This window comes from Entelurus aequoreus, linkage group LG01, assembly GCF_033978785.1.
Source record: "Entelurus aequoreus isolate RoL-2023_Sb linkage group LG01, RoL_Eaeq_v1.1, whole genome shotgun sequence".
NCBI classification, from domain to species: domain Eukaryota; kingdom Metazoa; phylum Chordata; class Actinopteri; order Syngnathiformes; family Syngnathidae; genus Entelurus; species Entelurus aequoreus.
The window spans coordinates 66,436,802-66,446,645 of NC_084731.1; the positions used below are offsets into that span (position 1 = coordinate 66,436,802).

General features: G+C 41.3%; 1 protein-coding gene across 1 annotated transcript in view; it reads right to left on the minus strand.

Moving 5' to 3' along the window:
• Nucleotides 1-9,047: 9,047 nt before the first annotated feature.
• dnajc11b (DnaJ (Hsp40) homolog, subfamily C, member 11b) overlaps nt 9,048-9,844 on the minus strand; it is a 75,737-nt gene continuing 74,940 nt past the window's right edge. The window contains exon 16 of the mRNA XM_062056598.1: nt 9,048-9,844. This exon is cut by the window's right edge and continues 1,785 nt beyond it. The gene's annotated coding sequence lies outside the window, so the exon portion shown is untranslated.

Sequence of the window (9,844 nt, forward strand, 5' to 3'; positions counted from 1 at the left end):
TGCTTTAGTGGCTTCTTGACCTTTGGACAACTTCATTTAGCAGTTTGTGCGGACCAGGGGGCCCCAAACTTTCTGACTCGGGGGGCCACATTGGGTAAAAACTATTTGGCAGGGGGTGCATATTTTGTGTATGTATATATATATATTTATATATATATATATATGTATGTATGTATGTATGTATGTGTGTATATATATATATATTGACATATATATATATATATGTGTATATATATATATATATGTATGTATGTATGTGTGTATATATATATATATATATATATATATTGACATATATATATGTGTATATATATATATATATGTATATATATACATATATATATATATGTATGTATGTATGTATGTATGTATGTATATATATATATATATATAATGTTCATATATATATATATATATATATATATATATATATATATATATATATATATATAGGTACTTTATATATATATATACACATATATATGAATATAATGTATAGATAGGAAAGATATTCATATGGCCTCATTTGTCACGGTTTACCTGACACATGAAACGTGACAAATTGAGGGGGCGCACTATCCACTTCAGTGGCCAGATGGCAGTAGAGTGTTGAATAACTTCAAATGTGTTTGGTGGCAAATCCAACTTTGACCACAGCATCAGTTACTATTTAGAGAGGCACTTTCCATCATTTCCAGCAGACTCTGGCACGAGATCCACCCAGCAATGGGGCCGTATGAATCCCTTCCCTTCTCTTTATTTTTGGTGGTCTTCTTCAATCCCCTCCCGCATTCAACACTAAATGTAGAAACATTTCTTCAAGTAGAAAAAGAGAAATCTCCCACTTTTGCAACAGCAGACCCTGTAAGATCATCTCCATCAACAATAACTTAGTGGCTGCGCAGGCCACATTTAAAAACGCAAACTTACTTGAGACGTCCCGCGGGCCAGATTGTGGACGCTGGCGGCTCGGATCCTGCCTGCGGGCTGTAGTTTGGGGACCCCTGGTGTAGTCTCTATTTAGTGTGTCGTTGAACTAAAGCCATACATTAGCGCCATCGGATTAAATACACTTCATGTACTTTAGTAAAAACAACTTGACAATTTTCTGCTTGCCATAACCCTCATTATTGTTTTTTAACATCAACATTGAAATTGCACTTTTATCAACACCACCGCTCTCATGTGTACTCATTTAAAGTTCCTGCCACTCCCTGCGGTCCCAATTTGATCCGTTTTTAAATTAATTACCCTCGATTCATGGAAGGAACCCAATATAAATGGAACCTTTTTTTGTGCAGGTGTAAATCCAGCATAAGGACAAATACAAACAGTTCCAGGTGATGTTGCCAATAATCTGCCAGGTTGTCATATTTCCTACATCACTGGGAGAGCCTGAAGGCCTCATTTAAATCTCAAAATATTCACCTGTTTTTTTACTGGTTGATTCTGGCAGCATGGGCTGTCCTTTGCCCTTTGATGGAGACTGAGGTGAACGCTGTTTCCATGAAACAATTGTAAATATTGTGAATAAAGAGTTTTATCCAGTTGTTGTTCACAAACCACCTCTAATAAAACAATGTTCAGTTGTCATGTATTGTAACTTCTGCAATCATCTTCCTACACCAAACCTTTTCCACTGAGGGCCACACTCTGATATTTTTAATTTTCAAAACCAATAAAATATGTACATGTTTGTTTAACCTTTAGAACTTCCTTCCAGTTTGGTCCAGGGGGCCCGGAAGTGTCTTGGTCATAAAAAAAATAATTAATTGAATAATTTAAAAAAACAATAATTATAAATACACATGAATCTCTAGATCAACTTCTACAATATAAAGCCCTTTTTGTCAAAACCCTGTTTTTTATGGCAAAAATACAAAGTGCAATATTCCACCCCTTAAAAAATTCAAAGTGGAATATTTTATGTTAAGAAATTGAAGCCTTAATATGTAAATAATTAATTATAACATAGATTTGTAATTCTTAATTTTTTAAGCAATGACAGTTAAAAATTAATCCACTAAAATTCTCAGGGATCCAAAAGGCCCTCACTCCTAAAAATTACACAAATATATATTTTTTTTAACTTTAAACACTTAAGCCCATACGTCAACTTAAGATCTGTTGATTATATAAGTTGTTTTTTTAGTTTGTTTGTTTTATGCCCTTTTTGTCAAAGTACATTTTATGTTTATATGGCAAACACATAAAAATAAAAATTCTCCCCGAAAAATATTTCAAAGTGAAATATTTGATGTGACGCAATTAGAGGCTTGAATAGATCAATAAATCATAACTAAATTGATTTAGATGTTTTTATTTTTATAATAATGATTAAAAAATTGCCTGTAAGGCAGCTTTCTGTTGTTAGCGTCAACATTTCAAGTTTTGCTCATTAAATTTCACCTGTTTGCTATTTTAAGCCACTTCTTTTTTTATAGTATTTTGAGAATGTGTTAAAAAACTCGCTGCGGGCTGCAAATGGCCCTCGGGCCAAACGTTGGACATCCTTGAACTATAGTGTAGCAGTGATTCTCCAACTGTGGCACGCCAAAGAATCACTTGACTAAAGTACAGTGTTGTATGTTTCTATATTCAGGGAAGTCTGGGCTTCTCTGCTTCGGCTGCTGCACCCGCAACCCCACATTAAATAAGCAGAAGAAGTTTTTTTCTGAGGTGCTACCTGGTGAAAACAGTTGAGGACCACTGAACCAAAAAGTCTAGCCTTCAAAATAAAAGCACAGCAGTGAAATAACACGGTTTATGCCAAAGGAGGTAACAATTTTCGTGTGCAGTTATAAAAGAACTATTTACTGGGTCACGACATGGAATGAAATACAGAAAGACAAATGACAAAGTAAATGTTCGGTTTTTAACACTTTCAGAAAGTATACTTACTTTTCTGCTGTGTACTCACTCACCTTTGGAACAAAACGATCTTAAACGGAAAAAAATGGATGGATGGGTTTTACTGACAACATGTTTTAGCTGACGGGAAGTGGTCACATCTGGGTTGATTGGCAGACAGGAAGTGGTCACATCTGGGTTGATTGGCAGACAGGAAGTGGTCACATCTGGGTTGATTGGCTGACAAGAAGTGGTCACATCTGGGTTGATTGGCTGACAAGAAGTGGTCACATCTGGGTTGATTAGCAGACAGGAAGTGGTCACATCTGAGTTGATTAGCAGACAGGAAGTGGTCACATCTGGGTTGATTAGCAGACAGGAAGTGGTCACATCTGGGTTGATTGGCTCACAGGAAATGGTCACATCTGGGTTGATTGGCTGACAGGAAGTGGTCACATCTGGGTTGATTAGCTGAAAGGAAGTGGTCACATCTGGGTTGATTAGCTGACAGGAAATGCTGGGTTGATTAGCTGACAGGAAGTGGTCACATCTGGGTTGATTGGCTGACAGGAAGTGGTCACATCTGGGTTGATTGGCTGACAGGAAGTGGCCACATCTGGGTTGATTAAATGACAGGAAGAGCGGGGTTGATTAGCTGGCAGGAAGTGGTCACATCTGGGTTGATTGGCTGACAGGAAGTGGTCACATCTGGGTTGATTGGCTGACAGGAAGTGGTCACATCTGGGTTGATTGGCTGACAGGAAGTGGCCACATCTGGGTTGATTAAATGACAGGAAGAGCTGGGTTGATTGGCTGGCAGGAAGTGGTCACATCTGGGTTGATTGGCTGACAGGAAGTGGTCACATCTGGGTTGATTGGCTGACAGGAAGTGGTCACATCTGGGTTGATTGGCTGACAGGAAGTGGTCACATCTGGGTTGTATAGCTGACAGGAAGTGGTCACATCTGGGTTGATTAGCTAAAAGGAAGTGGTCACATTTGGGTTGATTGGCTGACAGGAAGTGGTCAAATCTGGGTTGATTGGCGGACAGGAAGTGGTCATATCTGGGTTGATTTGCAGGCAGGAAGTGGTCACATCTGGGTTGATTGGCTGACAGGAAACGGTCACATCTGGGTTGATTGGCAGACAGGAAGTGGCCACATCTGGGTTGATTGGCAGACAGGAAGTGGTCACATCTGGGTTGATTAGCTGACAGGAAGTGTTCACATCTGGGTTGATTGGCTGACAAGAAGTGGTCACATCTGGGTTGATTGGCAGACAGGAAGTGGTCACATCTGGGTTGATTAGCAGACAGGAAGTGGTCACATCTGGGTTGATTGGCTCACAGGAAATGGTCACATCTGGGTTGATTGGCTGACAGGAAGTGGTCACATCTGGGTTGATTAGCTGAAAGGAAGTGGTCACATCTGGGTTGATTAGCTGACAGGAAATGCTGGGTTGATTAGCTGACAGGAAGTGGTCACATCTGGGTTGATTGGCTGACAGGAAGTGGTCACATCTGGGTTGATTGGCTGACAGGAAGTGGTCACATCTGGGTTGAATAGCTGACAGGAAGTGGTCACATCTGGGTTGATTAGCTAAAAGGAAGTGGTCACATTTGGGTTGATTGGCTGACAGGAAGTGGTCAAATCTGGGTTGATTGGCTGACAGGAAGTGGTCATATCTGGGTTGATTTGCAGGCAGGAAGTGGTCACATCTGGGTTGATTGGCAGACACGAAGTGGTGTCATCTGGGTTGATTGGCTGACATGAAGCGGTCACATCTGGGTTGATTAGCTGAAAGGAAGTGGTCACATCTGGGTTGATTAGCTGACAGGAAATGCTGGGTTGAATAGCTGACAGGAAGTGGTCACATCTGGGTTGATTGGCTGACAGGAAGTGGTCACATCTGGGTTGATTGGCTGACAGGAAATGGTCACATCTGGGTTGATTGGCTGACAGGAAGTGGCCACATCTGGGTTGATTAGCTGACAGGAAGAGCTGGGTTGATTAGCTGACAGGAAGCTGTCACATCTGGGTTGATTGGCTGACAGGAAGTGGTCACATCTGGGTTGATTGGCTGACAGGAAGTGGTCACATCTGGGTTGAATAGCTGACAGGAAGTGGTCACATCTGGGTTGAATAGCTGACAGGAAGTGGTCACATCTGGGTTGATTAGCTAAAAGGAAGTGGTCACATTTGGGTTGATTGGCTGACAGGAAGTGGTCAAATCTGGGTTGATTGTAAGGCTGAAACGACGCGTCGACGTAGTCGACGTCATCGGTTACGTAAATACGTCGACGCCGTTTTTGTGCGTCGACGCGTCGCATATTTACGTCACACTACCGTCATGGCGAAGCGCAAAGCAGACGATCAAAGAAGACGATGCGAGCGGTGCGAGCGAGGGGGGAAAAGCATGCCAAAAGTGGTCAAAAGTGTGGGAGTATTTCAATAAACGGCCTAATAATGTTGTTGTATGCACACTGTGTCGAGCGGAAATGGCCTATCATAGCAGCACAACGGCTATGAACGAACATTTGAAAAGAAAACCATCAACTTGTCAATCGTCCGTGCGAGCATACGTTGTCATCATTACACAAAAACATGAATGTGTCATTTGTATCTGCTAGGGGTGTAACGGTACGTGTTTTGTATTGAACCGTTTCGGTACGGGGCTTTCGGTTCGGTACGGGGGTGTACCGAACGAGTTTCTAAGCTAAAGCTAAAGTCTTAACAAGCTGCTTTGCTCCGTCTGCCTCTGTCTCAGCACGCAGCATTGTCCCACCCACACAACCATCTGATTGGTACACACGCAGCATTGTCCCACCCACACAACCATCTGATTGGTACACACAAAGCATTGTCAGCCAATCAGCAGTGCGTATTCAGAGCGCATGTAGTCAGCTCTTCAGCGTGGAGCAGATAGGTGTTTAGCAGGTGAGCATCAGGCAGCGGACTCTCCCCAAATGATAATAAACACCTCCCAGTCAACTACTAGTAACATCACTATGAGCCCGTTGACCTTCTAGAAACTTAAACTGCAGCTCAGCTCGCTCGCAGTCCTGGCTTGAGGTGAAGGCTAATTAGCTCTCAGTTCCAGCCACATCGACCCCTTCTGAGCGCCTATTTTCAGCTGCTGGGAATATTGTAAACAAGAAAAGAACCAGAGCATGTAGACATGCTAACCTTTCTTCATTACAACTGTTAGACACTCACTGGAATGAGTAGAATTGGTTATTGTGTACTGTGTTGGACTGGATGTTTATTTTGCACATTTTAAAAGCAATACTTAATGTTTACAGTGCTCCAGAATATTTAGATTGGCACTTTTTTGTATTGGATGTTTATCTTTATTTTTGCACATTTTAGCAAATAAGCAATACTTTCACTTTTGTTGAAATGTTTACACTGTTGTTACAGAATATTTCGTTTTGCACTTTTTTGTATTGGATGTTTATCTTTATTTTTGCACATTTTAAAGCAAAATAAGCAATACTTTTACTTTTGAAATGCTGATACTATTGCAGAATATTAAGATTTGCACTGGATGTTGACTTTTATATTTGCACATTAAAAAGCAAATAAGCTACATTTAATTTCGTTAAATGTTAAAAGTTTTAAATGTTTACATTGTTACAGAATATTTAGTCATGTTGTTGTCAATGTTGACTGAGTGGCCATACTTCTTTTTTTTTTGTAAATAAAAGCCATGCCTTTTGAAAAAACGGGCCTACATTTATTTTTTCATCTTCATTTTGAATAAAAAAATAATCGGTAAAAGGAAAAATAATCTATAGATTAATCGGAAAAAAATAATCTATAGATTAACCGATTAATCGAAAAAAATAATCTATAGATTAATCGATAAAAAAATAATCGTTAGCGGCAGCCTTAGTTGATTGGCTGACAGGAAGTGGTCATATCTGGGTTGATTTGCAGGCAGGAAGTGGTCACATCTGGGTTGATTGGCAGACACGAAGTGGTCACATCTGGGTTGATTGGCTGACAGGAAGCGGTCACATCTGGGTTGATTGGCTGACAGGAAGTGGTCACATCTGGGTTGATTGGCAGACAGGAAGTGGTCACATCTGGGTTGATTGGCTGACAAGAAGTGGTCACATCTGGGTTGATTGGCTGACAGGAAGTGGTCACATCTGGGTTGATTGGCTGACAGGAAGTGGTCACATCTGGGTTGATTAGCAGACAGGAAATGGTCACATCTGGGTTGATTAGCAGACAGGAAGTGGTCACATCTGGGTTGATTAGCTGACAGGAAGTGGTCACATCTGGTTTGATTGGCTGATAGAAGTGGTCACATCTGAGTTGATTGGCTGACAGGAAGTGGTCACATCTGGGTTGATTGGCTGACAGGAAGTGGCCACATCTGGGTTGATTGGCTGACAGGAAGCGGTCACATCTGGGTTGATTGGCTGACAGGAAACGGTCACATCTGGGTTGATTGGCTGACAGGAAGTGGTCACATCTGGCTTGATTGGCAGACAGGAAGTGGTCACATCTGGGTTGATTGGCTGACAGGAAGTGGTCACATCTGGGTTGATTGGCTGACAGGAAGTGGTCACATCTGGGTTGATTAGCAGACAGGAAGTGGTCACATCTGGGTTGATTAGCAGACAGGAAGTGGTCACATCTGGGTTGATTAGCTGACAGGAAGTGGTCACATCTGGTTTGATTGGCTGATAGAAGTGGTCACATCTGAGTTGATTGGCTGACAGGAAGTGGTCACATCTGGGTTGATTGGCTGACAGGAAGTGGTCGCTTTGTTATGGTTACGTCTTACTCGTTGTATTATGGTTACTTCTTACTCGCTGTATTATGGTTACTTCTTACTCGCTGTATTATGGTTACTTCTTACTCGCTGTGTTATGGTTACTTCTTACTCGCTGTATTATGGTTACGTCTTACTCGCTGTATTATGGTTACGTCTTGCTCGCTGTATTATGGTTATGTCTTACTCGCTGTATTATGGTTACTTCTTACTCGCTGTGTTATGGTTACGTCTTACTCGCTGTATTATGGTTACGTCTTACTCGCTGTATTATGGTTACTTCTTACTCGCTGTGTTATGGTTACGTCTTACTCGCTGTATTATGGTTACTTTTTACTCGCTGTGTTATGGTTACGTCTTACTCGCTGTATTATGGTTACTTCTTACTCGCTGTGTTATGGTTACGTCTTACTCGCTGTATTATGGTTACTTCTTACTCGCTGTGTTATGGTTACGTCTTACTCGCTGTATTATGGTTACGTCTTACTCGCTGTATTATGGTTACTTCTTACTGGCTGTGTTATGGTTACTTCTTACTCGCTGAGTTATAGTTACCTCTTACTCGCTGCATTATGGTTAATTCTTACTTGCTGCGTTATGGTTACTTCTTACTCGCTGAGTTATAGTTACTTCTTACTCGCTGTGTTATAGTTACTTCTTACTCGCTGTGTTATGGTTACTTCTTACTCGCTGTGTTATGGTTACTTCTTACTCGCTGCGTTATGGTTACTTCTCACTCGCTGAGTTATGGTTACTTCTTACTCGCTGCGTTATGGTTACTTCTCACTCGCTGCGTTATGGTTACTTCTTACTCGCTGTGTTATGGTTACTTCTTACAGGCTGCGTTATGGTTACTTCTTACTCGCTGAGTTATAGTTACTTCTTACTCGCTGAGTTATAGTTACTTCTTACTTGCTGTGTTATGGTTACTTCTTACTCGCTGTGTTATGGTTACTTCTTACTCGCTGCGTTATGGTTACTTCTCACTCGCTGAGTTATGGTTACTTCTTACTCGCTGCGTTATGGTTACTTCTCACTCGCTGCGTTATGGTTACTTCTTACTCGCTGTGTTATGGTTACTTCTTACAGGCTGCGTTATGGTTACTTCTTACTCGCTGTGTTATGGTTACTTCTTACTCGCTGAGTTATAGTTACTTCTTACTCGCTGTATTATGGTTACTTCTTACAGGCTGCGTTATGGTTACTTCTTACTCACTGTGTTATGGTTACTTTTACTCGCTGTGTTATGGTTACTTCTTACTCGCTGCGTTATGGTTACTTCTTACTCGCTGCGTTATGGTTACTTCTAACTCGCTGCATTGTGGTTACTTCTTACTCGCTGCGTTATGGTTACTTCTTACTCGCTGAGTTATAGTTACTTCTTACTTGCTGTGTTATGGTTACTTCTCACTGGCTGCGTTATGGTTACTTCTTACTAGCTGCGTTATGGTTACTTCTTACTGGCTGCGTTATGGTTACTTCTTACTCGCTGCGTTATGGTTACTTCTTACTCGCTGTGTTATGGTTATTTCTTACTCGCTGTATTATGGTTACTTCTAACTGGCTGCGTTATGGTTACTTCTTACTGGCTGCGTTATGATTACTTCTTACTTACTCGCTGCATTATGGTTACTTCTTACTTGCTGCGTTATGGTTACTTCTTACTCGCTGCGTTATGGTTAATTCTTACTCGCTGCGTTATGGTTACTTCTTACTACTACTTAGAGCGAGAATATCGACATGACTTTGTTTTTCCAAGCCTGGCAAGGACGAAAGTGCAGAGAAGAAGAATTACATTAAAGAAATAAATAAATGATCGAGCGCGTCGCTGACTCAACGAAGTCATTTGAGCGTATCACGGTGAGTCTACACCGAGCCAGCTAAGAATGTTCAAATCTAAACGGCGGACATTTATCCATGACAATATGGAAAGGCTGCAGATGGTGTGTTTGACGGAGAGGCAACTGGGAAATAAATTCTGAACATTGTTACTGTATTTTGGTGGGGTATAGCTCGGTTGGCCGTGCCAGCCGTGCTAGCAACTTGAGGGTTCCAGGTTCAATTCCCGCTTCCGCCATCCTAGTCATTGCCGTTGTGTCCTTGGGCAAGACTATTTACCCACCTGCTCCCAGTGCCACCCACACTGGTTTAAATGTAACTTAGGTATTGGGTTTCACTATGTAAAAACGCTTTGAGTCACTAGAGAAAA